Genomic DNA, 19,344 nt, shown 5'->3' with positions numbered 1-19,344 from the left:
CAATTAGGTGGGCTTGAGCCAGAGGCAATCTGGGATGGGTGACCTCCTAGGAAGACCTGGTTACCAGGTGCAAGCCCCGGAAGTGATGATTGACACTGTGATTCATTTCACTAGTTTTAATCCCACTCCTTCATCCCTATAAGCATCACCCGATGCAATGAGTGCTAAGTGGACGATTCAAAAATCATGAGAAATGAGTCAGTTAAGACTACCTCTCATGGAAATGGTCATAGATGAATGACTTACTTAACATAGTTGAATCCCAAAAAATGATATCTAAGTATATTGTTATGACATTGTACCGAGACAATGATGTCTATGAGCACTATACGAGTTGTGTAGAGAGGCACAGTGTTGTGAGCCAGAACTTGTCACCGAATTCATGACTGTTGCTCCATCGTTATAACTTCACTGAGATCTTCATTGTTCTTTCACTGAGATCATACCTTTACTCGACTCATCATTGTAACACTGAGATCTTGCACGAAGATATAATCAATACTTGTAACTATGTCTAGAGACTGGGATTATAACTTCGTCCAGCTTGTTACTGTGTGATTCATTCATCATGAATATACCTAGACTAAGTATGCTTCATTGAGATACTTTATATCACAATTAAGCCGAGACTCGAGACAGCGACAGTAGTCACAGTGAAATGTTGAGACATGGTATGCCGAGATTCAATCTTCTTCATAAGACGAGACTGTAAAAGTGATTAGATATCATGCCGAGATTGTATCACAAGATCACAGGGAGTACAATTTTGTATGACTGTGATCGTGATCATAGGAATGTCGAGACTGTATATTCTCCTTCTTCCCCAAAAGGTTTGAAACATAAACTTTATAAAACCCCTACCCCGATAAAAGAATTAATCAATCGATCTGCGGTTAATTAATAATCTAACCCTCTGCCAATGAAAAACGCCCTCGACGCCCTAACCCCACCATAATCTATTCATTTAATCTAACCCGCCGCGCTTAATCATGGGTCGGGCCCATCCGTTACCCTCCGTACGAACTCCCCACCCCGATCACTGTGCGATCGGCTCCCCGTTAATCCAACGGTGGTCATACATATCGGGCGGCCTCCATCACCCGACCTTTACCCGCCCGATATGGGTTGTTTTCTTTGGGCCCCGATGCTAAATGGCGTCTGATGAGTGATATCCAGCGGCCTCCCCCCGAAACCACTCTAGCCACAAAAGCGGTGCGATCAAACCTGCTTACCACCTCCCGCTAGATGACAAAAAGTCACATCTCCCGCTAAAAGCCAAACGTACCTTTTCCCCATGTGCCCGCCAATGGTTGACTTTGCAAATAAAACTAAAAAACTCATATTTTTGTTTTATCGTGAAAGAGCGCTCCAAACCTCCATGCATGCGACAGACTACGTTCAACTGCCAACCCACGTCCAACCGCCAACCTGCAGAAGCCACTGAACTTCCAGTCGACCCTCCAGTTCACTGAGGCCTTCTGCAAACGTGCACAGTCGCCCGTCGACCTGTTAGAGCCAAAATTCCAGGTATTTATCCAAATACACCGAGAAACCCTGTCTCATTCCTAAACCTGTTACTCAATTGCTTGAAATTATTAAGTAATTAAGTAAAAGAACTCCACAGCAACCCCAAACTACTCTGTATTTGAACCAAATTGCCCCAATTTGACTGAAAACCCTTTTCCCCATTCTTAAATCCACAAGAACTAAGAATGGTCGCTCCAGTTGCTATGGATGTCTGACCAGTTTCAACTCCCCATCTGGATTTAGACCATCTCCCTTTGGCAGACAAAGACTTCCAAATCAAGGACACCTCTGTCCATGAATCCCCACTAAAATTATGTTGCTGGTACAGAGACCAATACCTAAACCATGCAGACAAAATAGGTCTTTGGGAGTCTAATTTACCCAAGTACCAATTCCCTCCAGTACATATCTTTCCCGAAATTGTCCATTATTTCCATACAAACTACAGTCCCAGCCAAAGAGCAGTGATGTCCCCTGACCATACTGTACTTTTTACTATCACTACTGAATCCATCAATGAAATGCTGCAGTTGCAACCAGGACAAAATCTGACCCCCATTTCCATTGGAGACCTGCTAGACAAATTCCCCAAGATTACCCCTGCCAGACTTGCTGAAATATTCCAAACCTTTATTGTGGAAGAGAAACATATTCCAAAGGATCCTCCCCCATACATGTGGACCATATTTTCTAAACTTGGCCAGGACATTGTGTCAATGATATCTAGTGTCTTAGGCTATACTACCAGTGAGTATGTTGATGAAATCATTCTAGCCTTCATGTCCATTTTTACCACAGGACAGCCCCCTACTGTCATGTATAATTATGCCAAGTACATAGCAGATAAAATGCATGATCAATTCTTGAGAATGAACAATGAAAGAGTATTTAAGTACTCCTCAGTTTTGTACCACCTTTTCTTATATTATCAAGCTGATAAATTCCCATTTACTCTTCAAAAACTTGATACCAGAGGCAACCCTAGGTCAGTAGTCTTCTGGACTCCTCTGATCCACAAATTTGAATCACCATATCCATACACAGACTTCATAGATCTTTTTGTACATCCTGTAGTAACCATCCTGCTAGTAAGTCCTCCTCCAAGAATTAGTTCAAATATCGGGAGGATCCTATAGCTTTCAAAACAACACAAAGTGGGAGATTGGTACTTGTACCAAATCATACTGAAATTAGGATCTATGGTTGAGTTAGCACCATAAAAGTTACCTAGATACCTCCCAATGAGGTTATTTGCTCTGGAATACTACAGACAGATAATCAACTCAGATGAAGCACATTTTGTGAAAGCCAAAAAGAAGGCTCAACTCAAAATCAAAGATCAAGACCAAGATATCAGAGAAAAGTACAAGGAAATAAAGGCTAGGAATGAAAGGTTAAAAGCCCAAAGCTCTGCACAGTACCTCAAAATGGCTCCCACCAACCAAACAAGGCTTATGTCAGTGTTTGGTGTGAAAGAAGGAAAAACGCAGATGACTTTCCTGAAGCCCACCACTCAGCAGCCCAGATCAGCAGCTGACTACCAGAAGACAGATTTTGAAGTGCTGGCAAAGGACATACATCCTATTGACTAGATTGAATTGCATAAATAGACAGGAGAGATGGTATATTCCATGTTGACAAGCAAAGCCATTGCAGCCCACCAGTTACAGAATTCGTTGAATAATATATCAGCACAGTTTCAACTAGAAAAGGCCTCCTCACAGGCCAAGGATACCAGAATCAAGTCCTTGGAGGACTTAATCATAGAGTTGGGACATGATCCCAAAGATGTGAAAGCTGCAGAAAGGTTAATTAAAAAGAAGAATGATGACATAGCTGCTTTGAAGAAGCAACTCAAAATTCCACATCTTCATCATCCACAAACAATAGAAGTCTTAGAAACTCAGAAGGAACAAGAAGAGCTTATGGACTTGGTCCTTAAGCTAAATGATCAGCTGAAAGAAACTGAGAAAGAGTTGGACACATTGATTCAGTCTAAACAGAGTGAGTTGGCCACCACTCCACAGACTGTTATTCCCACAATCTCTACTGCAGTTCCCTCAACATTGGCAGCCTCTTTAGCACCAACAGCTCCACCTGCTACATCACTGCCAATCACAACTGAGTCTACAGCAGCAGGTACTTCAACAAAGAAGACAGCAGAGTTAGTGAAAGCCATGGAGGAAATGTCCATCCAGGCTACAGAGCTAAAACAGCTTAAGGAGAAAATAGAAAGCCTAGAAACTGACTGTAAACTTGCCCAAATACAACAAAAAGAAGAAACACAGAAAACCCTAAGGATGGGTGAGAGGATAAAGTTCCTTGAAAAAGATTTAACATTGCAAAAGCCACTAGGACAAATTAAGGAAATGCTCTGGGCCAATATCATTGACTCTGTCAATGATGTTTGGCCATCAATTCAAGTAATATTCGAGCAAACAGAACTGGTGAAAGTGGCCACCGAAGCAATACAAAAGATCAAGGAAGACCTGGGAGACCAGCCTGAAGAGGCTAATCAACTCATCAAATTCTTGAACAGCAAGAACAGGGAGGAACTAAGTGAGCTTGGTGTGGAGGACAGAACTAAAACCATCATCCAAGTCAAAAAGGTTCTGACTAAAAGAAACCTTATGCTCAATCTAGAGAAAAAATGCCATAACATGCAGGTTGGTATTGACAGATTCATGGCAAAGCTTCAAATTTTGAGGGATAAAGGCCTTCCCAATCCCATGGTAATCGATGACAAACTTATGATCCAATTGGACTATGTTGACAGATTAAAGAAATTGTCCAAGGAACAAGCAAGCACTTCAGGAGTTAAAGCATTGCCAACAAGGAAAGTATTATATGATACTTTAGAAAATCTATTCTTCCTAGAGCATGAGGTGAAACATCTATTTGTCACCAAGCCTAGATTTGCCCAATACACTGAGGCAGACGAGATATATAGAAGGATGCTCAAGATAAAGTTACCTGAAGATGAATGGTGGAAAAAAATGACAGATTTACTATAAGTTACCACAGTAAATCTAAATGGCAGCCAGATGAAACAGGTAAACAAGGTCAAAGAGTAACAGGTAAAGAGTATCAGTCAAAGGTTAAAGACAAAGATGATTCTAGCATACACATATCAGCCAGCTTAAAAGGGCTCAAGTTCAACTGCAACAGCTAGCACAACCACAATAAAAGGGACAGCATGATGCAGTTTTCCATCTGTCTCTATCTTCATGCTTGAAGATATTTTGATTTCCTAGATTAATTCTCATATTGTTTTAAGATATTTTGTAAATACTTTTTGTATAAATACTTCACCTTTCGAAGTATTGAGTGTGGATTCAAAGACATTTCTATAGACATTTTCCTCTCAAGTTAAAGTGTTATTGTATCAAGACTGGATTGGCTTGCTGGATCAAGGAATAAAGTAAAGACATTTCACAGGATTCTTGTGTAAAGCGGAAATCAAATAAGTATTCTCTCTCTCATGTGTATTATTGTTTCTCTTTATGTTTATTAATAATCATATATGTCTTTATGAAATTTGAGTTTAAACTAGGAATGATATTTCAGAACTAGCTTTAACGCTCTCTGTCTTGACTGTTGTTAATTTTAGGTATGTTCTATGCCAGAGCATTTTATTTCAATTTTCACAGTTAGCTCAATATCTTTTCCAGATTAGCAATCACATCCGCATTAAAGTAAACTGCAGATAGAACATAAATATAAATCGCAGAAGACAAGCCAAGACAAGAGGACACAAGATGTGGCGCTAGCCAGGGGCAAACCCCAATGTGGGAAAACGCTTGATCAATTCTTCTTATATGTTCTTCAATAGTTCAACAAAGAGAGAGAGAGAGAGAGATAGTACGTTTACAATAGAGGTCAACACTTTGACTTATCTAGATAAGAGCATAGATCATCTCTAAGAAGATGATACATGAGATCAGTTGAAGACACGCTGCTTCAAATAATTCTCCAAGTTGACTCCTTCACCTATCGTTGTGCTGCATTTCGTCATCACGCTGCACCTCACCGCGCTACACCATGTTGAACCCATCATCACTATGTTGCATCTCATCACGCTTCATTAATCATGACTGTACCCACCATTGTGCTGCATTATGTGCCTTTGCTGCACCATGTTGCCATCCTGACCTATGTGTTGGCTGCACCTTGCTTACTTGTTGTCCCTTTCTTGCTTGTTGTCCTTAGCATGCTTGTTGTTGCATGCTAGCTGTCCCTTGCATGCTCGCTGTAACATTGCATGCTTGGTGTATTTGCTGCTAAGTACCATACAACTGTCCCAATGTTAGTTAGCTATCCCTTGCATGCTGCCCTCCTTCGGAGACAAATGCTCCAGCTGTTCTGGCAGTTCCGCCAATTCCGGCTTTTCCAGCAATTCCTGCTTTTCTGTCTTTTCAGGTAGTTCCGGCTTTTTCGGCAATTCTGGATTTTCCGGTAGTTCCAGCTTTCTGGCAGTTCCGGCTTTTCCTGCAGTTCCGGCTTTCTCGCAGTTCCGGCTTTTCCTGCAATTCCGGCTTTTCCTACAATTCCGGTTTTTCCGACTTTTCCAGCTTTTTGAGCAACGTAAAGCTTATTCTCCCATGACTTCATTTAGATCTAGGGCATGTTATCTAGGGCAACATATACCCTAGGGCACTCCCTCTAGCTCTCATCTTCATCAAACCCAAAATAGGATGAAGTGAGATCACAAGAGTGAGTGTGTGTGTGACAAATGACTTCAAGTCCTCTTTTATTTATACTAAAACGTAGAGGTTGAATAGACATGACTGTTGGGCTTCTGAGCCTACATAAGTTGCTGGCCGACTTGACAATTTGTCCATAATCAAAATAAATTCATATCTTCATAAATACTTATCGGAATCGGATGATCTTTAGATCAATCCTACAGCTCTCGATGAGAGGGATCCAAGAAAAATATCAGCTGCCATAAATAAGATGACCCACATGGAGTTTGGCCCTAGTTGCCAATTTTAACAACTGTTTGCATTCTTAATGTTTTATGCTAAACTATCTTAGTCTAGGAATTCTTAATTGCTCCCTTACTTCTGTAGTTTCCCCCCTAGGTCTATAGTAAAGGATTCTTAGTTGCCCTTTGCACATGATCATTTTCTACTCTTCATCTTGATCCCAGTCTAAGGATTCATCATTGCCCCTTCGCCCTGGTTAGGACTACCTCATCCATTTGAACCTAAAGATTTGTCTTTTGCTTTGCTAGCCTACCCTGTGAACTCTCCCTTTAGTGATTGATCTAATCCAATTAAGCCATCCTTTGATTGACTCCATAGCCCAATGGCTTGAAAGCCTTGCTCTGTCCATCTGTTCCTAGAATTCCACAACCCAACCAAAATCAAAACCTTATGAACACCAAGAACTAGCCTAAAATCTCACCAAAACAACGTTAAATTATAAAGCGAGAGCCCTCTCTGGACTTAGGTTGGCTAGAACCTAAGTCTAAAAGATTAGAGTTGTGGTTACCTCGAATTATTCCTTCTTTTTATAACTTCTAGGGAAGACTTCTAAGTGATAACACCACAAAATAGAAAACCAAACAAAAGCTACAAACACTGTTTGAGATATCTCCAAAGAGGAGGAAACAAAGGCCTCTTCCTTTGAAGACATTGCTAATGAAGGCTGCAACTACTTAGGAAAAATTTTCCAACAGGAAAACAAAACTACAATTGACAAGATTCTTCAAGTCGCAAATCACTTTCCCAACTTCATTTATAATGATGGGAAGGAAGCCCTCATGACAAAAGTGACAAAACCTAAACTGGAAAAACTCTTCCACAACTTTCAAAAAGGAAAATGTCAAAGTCTTGATGGACTCTCTATTAAATTTTACATGGAATGCATTAATTTTATAGGGGAGGACCACATTGAAGTTATTGAATACTCCAGAACCACTGGGAAAATCTTGGCCTCTATTTCCACTTTCATCGCCCTTATTCCAAAGTCAGACAACCCCACATCTTGTGATCTCTTCTGGCCTATCTCCCTTTGCAACACCATCTAAAACATCATAGCCTTTCAACTCAAACCTTTCCTATTATACCATATTTCATAAGAGCAATTTGGGTTCCTTGATGGTTGCTAGATTCACCTAGCTCAAGAGGGATTCCACTCCATATATACTCAGCATAGGAAAGCCATAATTTTCGAAGTAGGCCTCGGCAACGCTTTTGACAAAGTCAATTGGCTCTATATCAAGCTCATTCTCTTGCATCTTGGCTTTTGTCACTCATTTGTCACTTGGGTTCATCAGCACTTCCTTAATGGCAATCCTCATAAATGGGTCAGCATCCCCCTTCTTCGATCCTCGAGGGGGATTACGAAAGGACAAGCCCCTTTCTCCACTTCTTTTCCTACTGGCTGTTGAAGGTCTCAATCACCTCATTTCACATGCCAAAGAACACTCCTTGGTCGCGGTATTGCACTCTCTCAAAATTGTTCACTTTCTCACCTTCTCTTTGTCAATGATAATCTTATTTTCTTGGAGAGTGGTCTAACTCAAATATTAGACCTAAAAGATATTTTGGATCTCTTCTTTATGGCCACTAGCATGACCACCAATTTGGAGTTTGAACAAATCCACATTTCACTAAATGGCCTGTTGGAAGATGAAACAGAGATTATTTTAAGGACCCTCAACATCCAACTTGAAAAGATAGGAGGCCATCTGAAATATTTTGGCTTCTACCTAAAACCAAGAAATTACATCAAAGCATATTAGAATTAGATGTTGGTAACAATTGAAAAAAGAATCAGAGATTGGGGCAACAAATTGTTGTCTTGTGCAGGCAGATTAACACTCATCAAATCTATAATTCAGGTGATCCCAATATATTGGGCCTCACTCTCTTGGATCCCAATTGGCATTCTTAACCAAATCAAGCGACTCTCTCTTCATATTTTGTGGGAGAAGGACTATGGAAAGAAATAAAGAAAGAAACAAATATAATAAAGAAAAAAAAAACGTTTGCTTTAACATCCTATAGATCTATCGCTTTCCCAAAATCACTTGGGGGGTGGGGCTTAAAAAAACCTCCAACAATTCTCAAGAGCCCTGACTGCTAAAAGTGTTAGTAAACTTATTCAAGGCTCGAGTCTTTGGTCACAGGTCATGCACCTCAAATATATTTCTCCATTGTTGATCTTGGATTAGATCCGCTCACCGACAATGGAGAATAGATCACTTTTTTGGAAAGCAATGGTTCACGCCTTCCCTCTCATTCGTAAGCACCTCAAATGGAAGGTTGGATATGGGACAAATACTCATTGGAATAGACCCCTAGATAGGGAATCAAAATATTGATATGTTGTCAGAAACTAAATGAAGAATGTTTTTTTACTCTAAATCAAGTATTAGAAGGAATCTCTTTTAGACGATACCAAGTATGCCTTACTACAATTGAGTTATCCTTGGAGGGGCCCCTATCTGAGGAATCGACTACATTCACTACCTTATTAAAGTCAACAATAGTGAATATCGCTATGATCGAAGACATCCTATTTTGAGCCCAAAATCCTTATGGAGATTACTCCCCAAAATTCAAATATCTTTACTAGGCAAAAATTTATGTTCCCCCAAAGCCTCCTTGATGGGGAAAATCATTATGGGAGTTATACAACCCTCCAAAAACAAATGTATTCATGTGACTTATTCAAAAGAATAAGGCGCCAACCTAGGGCATACTACAAAAGAGATGTTACAATGGCCCAAGCAAATTCCCTATACGCACATCAACTTTAGAATCCATCATACATATATTTATCACCTTCCCCTTTGCACAAGTTGTATGGCATGAAATACAAGATCGTGAAGGACCATCATGTGGTTGGAAGGAGATTCTATAGACGACTACTTAAACTCTTGGCTAGTTGCAAAACATTAGTCTCAACATAGAGGCCTTGCCTTGATTGCAGCCTAAGGGATTTGGATAGAAAGCAATCAAGCCATCTTCAACAATCAAGGGTATTCATTCTTAAAAGTGGCTCTAAACAGTCTAGCTTCGCAAAATATTATGCCTACTCCCCCTTAGCCAAGCACTCACGTTTGTGATTTGGGCACTATGATTCAAAAGGACTACCCATGGGCTTTTTTCTATGGTGTAGCAAACCTCTCACCCTCATGGGAGGGGCAAGAGGAGTCATCTACTTGAATGAAAACTCTTTCATAAAAATTTCATGTGAGATTGGGTCGGCAAAAAAAAACTTCACAAAACTCTTTGCTCTTGAGATCCTTCTTCAAATTGCCTTCCTTCAAAAAATAAATTAAATCCATATATATGGAGATGCACATGTGGTCATAAACTAAATGAAAGGAAAATCTACTCTGAGGAACTACACTATTTTGTCTATCTTCCAACAAATCATGCATTGGTTCACATCCTTCTCTTTCATCACATTTGATCACATTTACAAGTCAAGAAACACTAAAGCAGACACCCTGTCAAAGTCTGGGCTGGAAATAGACCAAGACATCTAGAAAATTGCAGAATACAAAGAAGGCTAACTCAAAGAATATTTTCTCGACCTTTGGCAATAACTAGATCCTTTAAACTCATTCTTGCAGATTGGAATATCAAATATACTTATCAAGAGAAGTTGTTTTTGTTGTTATGTGTGTCTGTGTGTGTGTTTGTGTTGAAGATGTAGCAAGTAAAGGTCCTCTGGCTTGTGCCATAGCCAGTGAAGACCTCGATTTGTCTTTCTCTAACATGAGTGTGAGCTCATGAGTTAGACTTCAGTTAGGATGAGTTTATTACCAATTTACTAGAATTATCATCAAGATGGCATACGTAGAGTTGGAGCTCGGTTAAGTGGAGTCTTCATCAATTTGACCACAGAATGAGGTGGCAGTTACAAGTTTAGTTAGAGCGAGTTAGTCTTCATCTTAATTGAGTTAGGACTCCAAGTGTTGATTGGAGAAAGAGTATCACTCTTAGTTAACTCGCTATCAAAACTCGACTTCTAAAATTGAACTGGGCCTTCCTTGTATGATCGAATTGGGTCTATAAAGAGGAGGACAAAGGCACATAATTAACAAAAGGTTTGTGAGATTATCTTTGATTGTGGAGAGCACAGAATTGAGAGCTTGTGTCCCAAGAAATAGGAGATCACAAGTGCACAGGATCTAGGAGATTGTGCACTAAAGAATAGGAGCCACAATTGTGCTAAGAAATAGGGACTTGTGTGCTAGGATTTAGAAGCTCCTTGTGCACTAGGAAATAGGATATGTGCGCAAAGAAATAGGAGCTCCTATGCGCAACGAAATAGGAGTTGCGATTAGGCAAGAGGCAGGGCAAGTCGAGGCTTTAGCAGGGGTACATTTGCTTGCTAGAGAGTCAAGATCAAGCAATGATCAAGGCAGAACGAGATCAATTGTATCGGTTGAGATTAGTGAGACGAAGCAAAACACTTTCTTAGAGACATATTGCTTTATAATAGATCCAATTGCTCAAGAACACTCAATAAAATACCACAACAAAGACGGTGGGTTTTCCCTTTTGGGTTTCCTAGGTAAACAAGCATGTCAATTTGTGTCGTGTTTTTTATATCTCAATTATTTTCCGTTGCTTATGAATGGTTAAGAAACTCTTTATCTTGGTGAAGTAAATTGGTTTCGGTTTTCTGTTGCCTTGTTTTCAATAATTCATCTAAGTGGTTGCAGAGTTTCATGGAAAATTAACAATATATACAACATCACATACAGGTGCCTAAATAGTTATATTATACAGGAATTTTTTGATGGAGCTTTCATCTCAGGTTCTCATGAGGAAACACTAAAATTATGATGAAATGCAAAAGAATATTGCACTGGTGGACTCTTTTCTTAGTCTTGGACAAGTTGCATAAGGAATTTTTGTAATTTTGAACTACTTTTCAGGTTGTTTAACAACCACGGGAATGCTTAAAGCATCTGCAAATGTAGTTTTATTTACTCAAAAAATATGTATAATTACTTTGTATAAATAATTAATATTTAATAATACATATATATTAAAACCATATAAGTTATATATCATAAAATTCATATTTTTTATTTTTAAAAATTATAAAAAAACATATTTATATTGTTTATACTTTTTGATTCACCACCATATCCAGATCATGGCTTTTCATAAAAAATAGTGAATATGTATCCAATCCGAATCGTAGTAAATTAGAACATTAAGCAGACCTTTATTGATATTCTAAATAGAAATCAATGCTCATTTGCATCTTCGACAGGGAAACCTCGAATTGAGGAGAGCTCTAATATAATGTCAAAATACTTTTCATACCCAATAACATAGCTTCTACTACTATAAATAGTTCCCAACTGACCAAAACTCAACCATCTAGTGGCTCTTCATTAATGAGGCTACAACAAACCAGGTAACAAAACTTCTTTAATGAATGACTACACGCTCAAACTAACCAACAGGCCTTATTTAATAGATATTAAGTAACAAACTCTTGCTTAACTAGGGGACTTTAGGTGGGACCTTAATAGAATACAAGGTCAATAAATTAGTTGTGGCATGAAAGATATGAACACGCAAACAATTTTTACATTGGATTTATTAAAAATAAATAAAAGGTTGATGTCATACCAAAAATGGAAGAGGAAGGATGTCAGGGAAAATTGTATTTCATAACGAAGCAACACCAAGTGAAAAAGACAATGTCACAAGATCATTCCAAGTACTACAAGTCATTTATAGTGATACTTTTGGTCTAATTATGACACAATGATTAGGAGGTGGGTAATATTTTTTTATTTTTACACATGATTTGTTTAAAAATGATGTATTTCATTGAATATAAATCACAAGTATTTGAAGTTTTTAAGAAATTCAAGTTCATCGTTGAAAAAGAAACTAACCAAAGGAATTCAAACACTTAAACAAATAAGGGTGAGAAGCATTTTCTAGAGAAGATGCTCCCTATTATCATTGTGTGGAAAACATGCCCTTTCCTTATTTGGGAATATTACACTGGAATGTGATCAACCTAAAGCAACCAAGGAAGATCCCTCTCGTTGAGAAGCCACAAATGAAGGTCTATCTATTCTACAAAATTCATCCAAGATTTGCATCCATGTGCAACCACGTGAAACAACATACTTTCTTGAGCATGACAACCCACCAAGAACAAAACATGTCTCTAAGGGATCACACCTTATATGGGGACATGGAACACTCCTACTTTGCCAACCAACAAAGGCCTCGTTGACAATAGTGGGAAGTTCTGTTTTACGACTTCCTCCTATCATGATGTAGCAATCATGCTCTTTCCCACTAAAGAAGTAAATTGTGTCTCTACATTGCTCTCTATTTAAGCTTTTGCAATGGTTTGCCTCTTCATCTGGTCCTGATGATGAACCACACTTGTTGGTTTGAAACGCGTCGGCCAAAAATTTCTCTTATGTGATTTCTACTGAAAGACTTTGCTTAATTCATTATGGATCACAGAAGCCTGAATACAGAGAGTATTAACTTGTTGACAATAGTGGGAAATATTTTTTACAACTTCCTCTTACCATGATGTGGCAATCATGTCCTCCCCACTCTAGGAATATTACAAGGAAGTGTAGTCAACTTACAACATTCAACAAAGAATCCTTTGGCCATGTAGTCATCAATGGCATGTATATAGACTCTTTTCTACCAACATCACCCAAGACTTGCACCTAACCCCAACCAAAAGAAATCGCCAATTTGCATGTGCAACATGGCCCATGAGAAGCAAAAAAATGTTACTAGGGGATTTGAACATTGTTGGGAAAGGTCACTTTTGTTACTTAACCAACAAACCAATACCCCATTAATAGGGTAGAGATTTACCCAATTAGATTAATGAATTTGTATGAAGCAATGGATCAAAAGAAAACCTACAACTTCGTGACTTCAAAGCAATATGGTTTAATGTTAAGGAAAAACATGTTAGGATTTGGATGTAAGCCATGTTACACCTCAATTTCACTTTAATTCTACCTCATTTTCTTCACTATATATGTTCCAAAATATGAGCAGATCTTGTCCCTATATTAATGATGTCAAAAAGCAATATGGTTTAATGGAAATGAAAACAAAACATGTTATGATTAGGATGAGTCATATTAACCCCTCAATTTCACTTCAATTATGCCTTAATTTCATTAACAGATATGTTCTGAAAATTCCTAGATCTAACAATCTCAAGAATCCTACTGCAACCAACTAAATCTACTTCACCTAGATTGTAAATTACATTAAAAGCTTATTTCAAATTTCTTCTTGAAACATTGAAGTAAATTATTGAAGCAGCATACACCAAATTAAATATGATTCTGAAACATAGAAACTGAAAAAGGAAAATAGAAGCACATAGGACACAGTTATTTTTGGACAATAGTCCTCGGAAAAACCCAATGCGGGAAAATCGGTGCAACAGCTCTGAGGGTTTATTATTATTAAGCAGTAGCAAATTTTGAATACATCATTGGCTACCTCACAGGATTATTCAATGACAGAGAAATACTAGCAGAAGCTTTGTGAGTTTACCTCACAGAATCACTAAGAAAAAGTCTCAATTGTTCCAGCTGCTCGATGAGGTGCCCTTGGCAAGCTCTGCACTATCACTGCGATGCCTCTACATTGTCCCAGCATCAACCCTCTCAAACACAGCGTCACCCAACTGGGGAATCGATCAGTAGCCCAAAGTCACTGCTCTCAGCCTCCCGGTCTCACACCCCGGCTTCTGACTGCTGAAACTGAATTTCTGCTCTGACTTTCGACTTTCTCTCTCTCCCTTTGTGCTGCTTCTGCGTGGCCCTTCTGGCCCTGTGCCAGCCTCTGCGTCAAGGCTACTAGATCACTCTCTGCCTCTCTTTCCTAATGATTCTACAGCTGAGAATCTCTCTCTCTCAGGGAGTTGTTATCCCTGCCCCTCTGCTGCAAGAAATCTCCTCAATCGATTTTCCTCCTGAGAACTTCTCACTTCAGAAAATCGATTTCCTCAATCTCTCTGTGTATTTTCCAGATAACCCTCAAACCCCTTCTTATATCTTCCTGTTGGACAACCAAAGGCCTAGATTAAATCATAATCAAAGGCTCAAGTTGTTTTCGCTTGATCCATGTCTTTTTCTAGAAGCTTCACCCCTGATTAGATTAATACCCATTAATATTTTAATTTTCCTAAGTTTAGACTTAGAAACCCCATTAAAAATATTAAATATTTTAATAAAATAACTTCTGGGAGAAATTTCCCAAAACGCTTTTTAAGTTCTTTGGAATACATGAAACCAAGCCTCCTTGCAAAATTTGGGGCTTAGAGCACATTCGATGCTACCCCAAATCAACACTTCCTCTTAGCGAGGAATGTGATCTAGCAATACACTGCTACTGCATATTGCTCTGACTCTGAAGCATCGTCCTTTGCGTTGCTGGTGTCTAACAAGTTGTCCACCAACTACTGCACTGTTGCTACAATTGTATTGTTGCCTTTGACACTGCCACTGCCACTGCCAATGCTACATCTGTACTATAGCTCCCTCTCAAATGTTGCATCTATTATGTTGTTAGCACTGCCACTGCTAACACTGCATCTGTACTACAACTCAGTTGCTGAGAGAAGCAACTGAAAACACCCAAAAACGGGACAAGTGTCCAGTGGATACACCTCGGTGCTAAAATCCTAATTGTTGATAGTCCCACATTCTCTTCTAAAGCCACTGAGGTGTTGAAGCTCTGCACTGTGCCTCCTCACACTGCTGCCTCCCTGCTCTGCACTGCTCACATTCTGGCGTTACTAACTACTGCATCTGTCGAATCAACACTCCATTGCATCAACTGAAAACTCCTCCATCTCGCTACTACTGATCATGGGCTCTCGTAGCAAGGTGATGATCCAAGAGGTGGGCTCCTCAAGGATCCTACCCGTCTGTAGCTCTATCGAACTACAGTTCTATATTAGCCCACCTCCCTCCTGGAGGTGTCTTAGCTGTCATGGCGAACTCCTCCTCCTGTTCGACTTTTACGGCTGCAACCTTAGGATCATGCTTCTCATCCTTGTCTTTTTTCTTCAAAGGACACTTGGATGCATAGTGGCACATCTAAAGCACTTCACCTTGGAGACGTTCTTCTTTCGTCTCTATTTCCCTTGTTGTCCCTTCAATGCAAGGGTTACATTATCCTCCTCCTCTACTTTGGGCTTTGACCCACTGCTGTTGTTGCTCCTGTCAAGTTTGACCTTGAGCAGGTCTCTCCTCAACTCTTCTTGTTTCAAAGCTGCCCACATCTCGTCCCAATTTGGCAATGCTGCTCTGCCCAAGATACTTTGGACAAAGACTTGCCATTCATCCGAGACGGAATTTAGAGTCAGTCTCACTAACTCTGAATCCTAAGGTGTGTGCCCCGCAACAGACAACTCATCACAGGTCTCCTTTAGCTTCGTGAGGAATGGATCCACACGCTCTCCCTTCTGCATCTGCGCAGACATCAACTTCTGTTCTAAGTACATCTTCTGTTGCTCGAAAGATCCCTAAAACAATGTGGCCAAGGCATCCCACATCTCCTTAGCAGTCCCTTTGCTAGCAACGTGGCACACACATGATCCTTGACTCCATCCAGGATCATCCTTTTGGCCTTTGACATCTCAACCTTGTACTTCTTTAGCGAATCTGGATTTGCAGGTTCAACTACCACATTATCAACATATGTCTTGAGGGCATGCTCATCTAGAAGGAAAGACATTCTAGCCTTCCAGATGGCAGAGTTGGAAGCCCTGTTCAACCTGTCCTAATATCTCAAGCCACTGGTTGCCATATTCTCCAAAAAACTGTCGAACATCTCCCTCTTTCCCCCTACTGCATAGCTCCTAGGTTGCCTTACGCACTCCCTGATGGAGCTGGTAAGTGGTTGCTCCTCTGCTGCTCAGCTAATGAAAATACTGATTTCCTCTGCAAGAAATCACTGAGGAAGTATTCCCTTACTATGTGATCAGCTTCTTCCTTCTGATAGCTTTTCTGCCCAGCACTCAGCTTGTAGAAAACTGCGTAGCTCTGTTTTCCTTGGCAAGTTTTCAATCTGGCAATCTTACCTCTCTGTCGACTCACTCAAAGAGAGACACCCACAAAAATATAGCCCTCCTAGCTAGAACTGCGCAATCCCTCAGGGGATTCAAACTGCTACTTGCTGCAGCAAGTTGGCCCTTGCTTCAAAGCTATATCTGCTCTTCCTATTTCACATCAATAGCGCTGATACCATGTGAAAATTCCTAGATCTAACAATCTCAGGATTCCTACTCCAACCAACTGAATCTACTTCACCTAGATTGTAAATTACATTACAAGCTTATTTCAAATTTCTTCTTGAAACATTTAAGTAAATTACTGAAGCAGCCTACACCAAATTAAATATGATTCTGAAACGTAGAAACTGAGCAAGGAAAATAGAAGCACATAGGACAGTTATTTTTTGACAATAGTCCCTGGAAAAACCCAATGCGGGAAAACAGGTGTAGCAGCGTTGAGGGTTTATTATTATTAAGCAGTAGCAAATTCTAAATACATCACTAAATACCTCATAGGGTCATTCAGTTATAGAGAGAAATACTGGCAGAAGCTTTGTGAGTTTACCTCACACAATCACTAAGAAAACGTCCTGGTTGTTCCGGCTGCTAGATGAGGTGCCCCTGGCAGGCTCTGCACTATCCCTGTGTTGCCTCTATGGTGTCCCAACGTCACCCAACTAGGGAATCGATCAGTAGCCCAGAGTCATTGCTCTCAGCCTCCCGATCTCACAACCCAACTTCCGACTGTTGAAACTGACCCTCTACTCTGACTTTCGAATCTCTCTCCCCCTCTGTGCTGCTTCTGCATAGCCCTTTTGGCCCTGTGTCAACCTCTGCATCAAGGCTACTAGATCACTCTCTGCCTCTCTCTGCTGATGATTCTCCGGATGAGAATCTCTCTCTCCCCGGAAGCTTCTATCCCTACCCCTCTGCTGCAAGAAATCTCCTCAATCTATTTTCCTCCTGAGAACTTCTCACTTCAGAAAATCAATTTCTTCAATATCTTTGTGTATTTTCCAAATGACCCTCAAGCCCCTTCTTATATTTTCCTGTTGGACAACCAACGGCCTAGATTAAATCATAATCAAAGGCTCAAATCGTTTTGGCTTGACCTGTGTCTTTTTCTAGAAGTTTCACCCCTTATTAGATTAATACCCATTAATATTTTAATTTTCCTAAGTTTAGACTTAGGAACCCCATTAAAAATATTAATTATTTTAATAAAATCACTTATGGGAGGAATTCCCCAAAACACTTTATGGGTTCTCTGGAATACATGAGCCCAAGCCTCCCTGCAAAATTTGAGGCTTAGATCACATCCGATGCTACCCCAAATCAACATATGTTCTAGAATATGAGCAAACCCTGTGGCCATATTAACGATGTCAAAGCCTAACTTATCATGATATAATTGTTGGAAATGTTGAGAGAGGGTGAATCAATATTTCATTATTTTTAACTATTTTTATCTTTTAAAACATTTGATGCACATAAATCATGAAACACAAATCTTCATAAGAAACACTTGTACAATTTTTCTTTGTAATTTTTTTCTAAAATTCCTTGTACAAAGTAAGCACCAACCTACAAGAAGTTTCATTCCCCTAGTTGAGCACCAACTCAGCGAATGTAGGCACCAATCCTAGCGCAAGTTTTGAGGAGAAGATAGTCTACTTCAGCGAGTTTTTTGACGTAGATGATTTCGAGAAGATAATTCAAGGCAGAGGGCATGCAGATGGAGGAGGATTTGCTGTCTGTGGGACAAGTTTCCATGCAGTGATTGCAAGATTGCTGGCATGCAATTTCTAAGACAATAATTGCAGACATGTGGCTCAATTTTCTAGTCATAGAAAGTCTATCTATGGCACGTATTTCAAAGCATTAAATTTTAGTCAGTGGCACCACTTCCTACGCAGAGCTAGCTAGACCTATGCACGAGTTCCCAGACAGTGGCTCGCATTATAGGGAGCTGAGCAAAGTTTTCTAGTGGTTGTCTGTGCAAGAAATCCAAGGTAGAGGAGGTCTAGACAACTACACAAAAGAAAAGTGCAAAGGTCACAACAATGGCACAGGTTTCAAAGACAATGGCACAAATTTCTAGGAGGCCAGGCACAAGTTTCAAGGGAAGATATAAGTACCTATATGTGTAATTAATGTTGTAATTATTTCTATGAGATAAGTAATAAAAACTCCTTCAAATTGGTTTTCCCCTTGTGGGTTTTTCCTGAGTCAGAGATTGACCAAAAAACTCAATGTTCATTAATGTGTGCATGCTCGTCTAATTATTTTATCAGTTGAAAAGTAAAAGTGAATGACGTGGTAGCCTAACAGTGTTTTGGTTGCAATTTAATATTGACGTTTTAATCAGCAAATGAATGTGGGTTTGGAAATTAAACTTCATGTATAAAAGAAAATGAAACCAAAGGGGCTACAGGGATCTAAAAATAATTGCTACATGGCATCAAAGCTGCGAATGAAACCTTCAATAGATGTGAGTGACCAACAAGCAACCTTCTGTTGATAACATTGACCATCAAACAAAAACCGGCCCATATACCAAGAGCTTTGTGGTTGAGAGGGAGATTATTTGCTGATTTAAAAAAAGTGAAAATAAACACATCAATTCAAATCTCTAAAGAAATACTTGCACACATTTAAGCTTGCACAACTTCTAGTTCATTCCCATTCAATATTCTAAACAATTATTACAAAACAAAAAAGAAAATGGATTACATAATTGAAACAAAAAGACCAACAAAT

General features: G+C 39.5%; 1 protein-coding gene across 2 annotated transcripts in view; it reads right to left on the bottom strand.

Moving 5' to 3' along the window:
• Positions 1–19,344, bottom strand: part of LOC149185153 (adenine phosphoribosyltransferase 1-like) — a 129,030-nt gene that overhangs the window by 94,496 nt on the left and 15,190 nt on the right. The gene's annotated exons all lie outside the window — the stretch shown is intronic.

Source organism: Pinus tabuliformis, chromosome 3_2 (genome assembly GCF_031772625.1).
Source record: "Pinus tabuliformis cultivar Carrire ecotype Pingquan chromosome 3_2, CPIR1, whole genome shotgun sequence".
In the NCBI taxonomy this organism is placed as follows: domain Eukaryota; kingdom Viridiplantae; phylum Streptophyta; class Pinopsida; order Pinales; family Pinaceae; genus Pinus; species Pinus tabuliformis.
The sequence above is the reverse complement of the archived record's forward strand: the minus strand, read 5'-3'. Positions and strand labels throughout refer to the sequence as shown.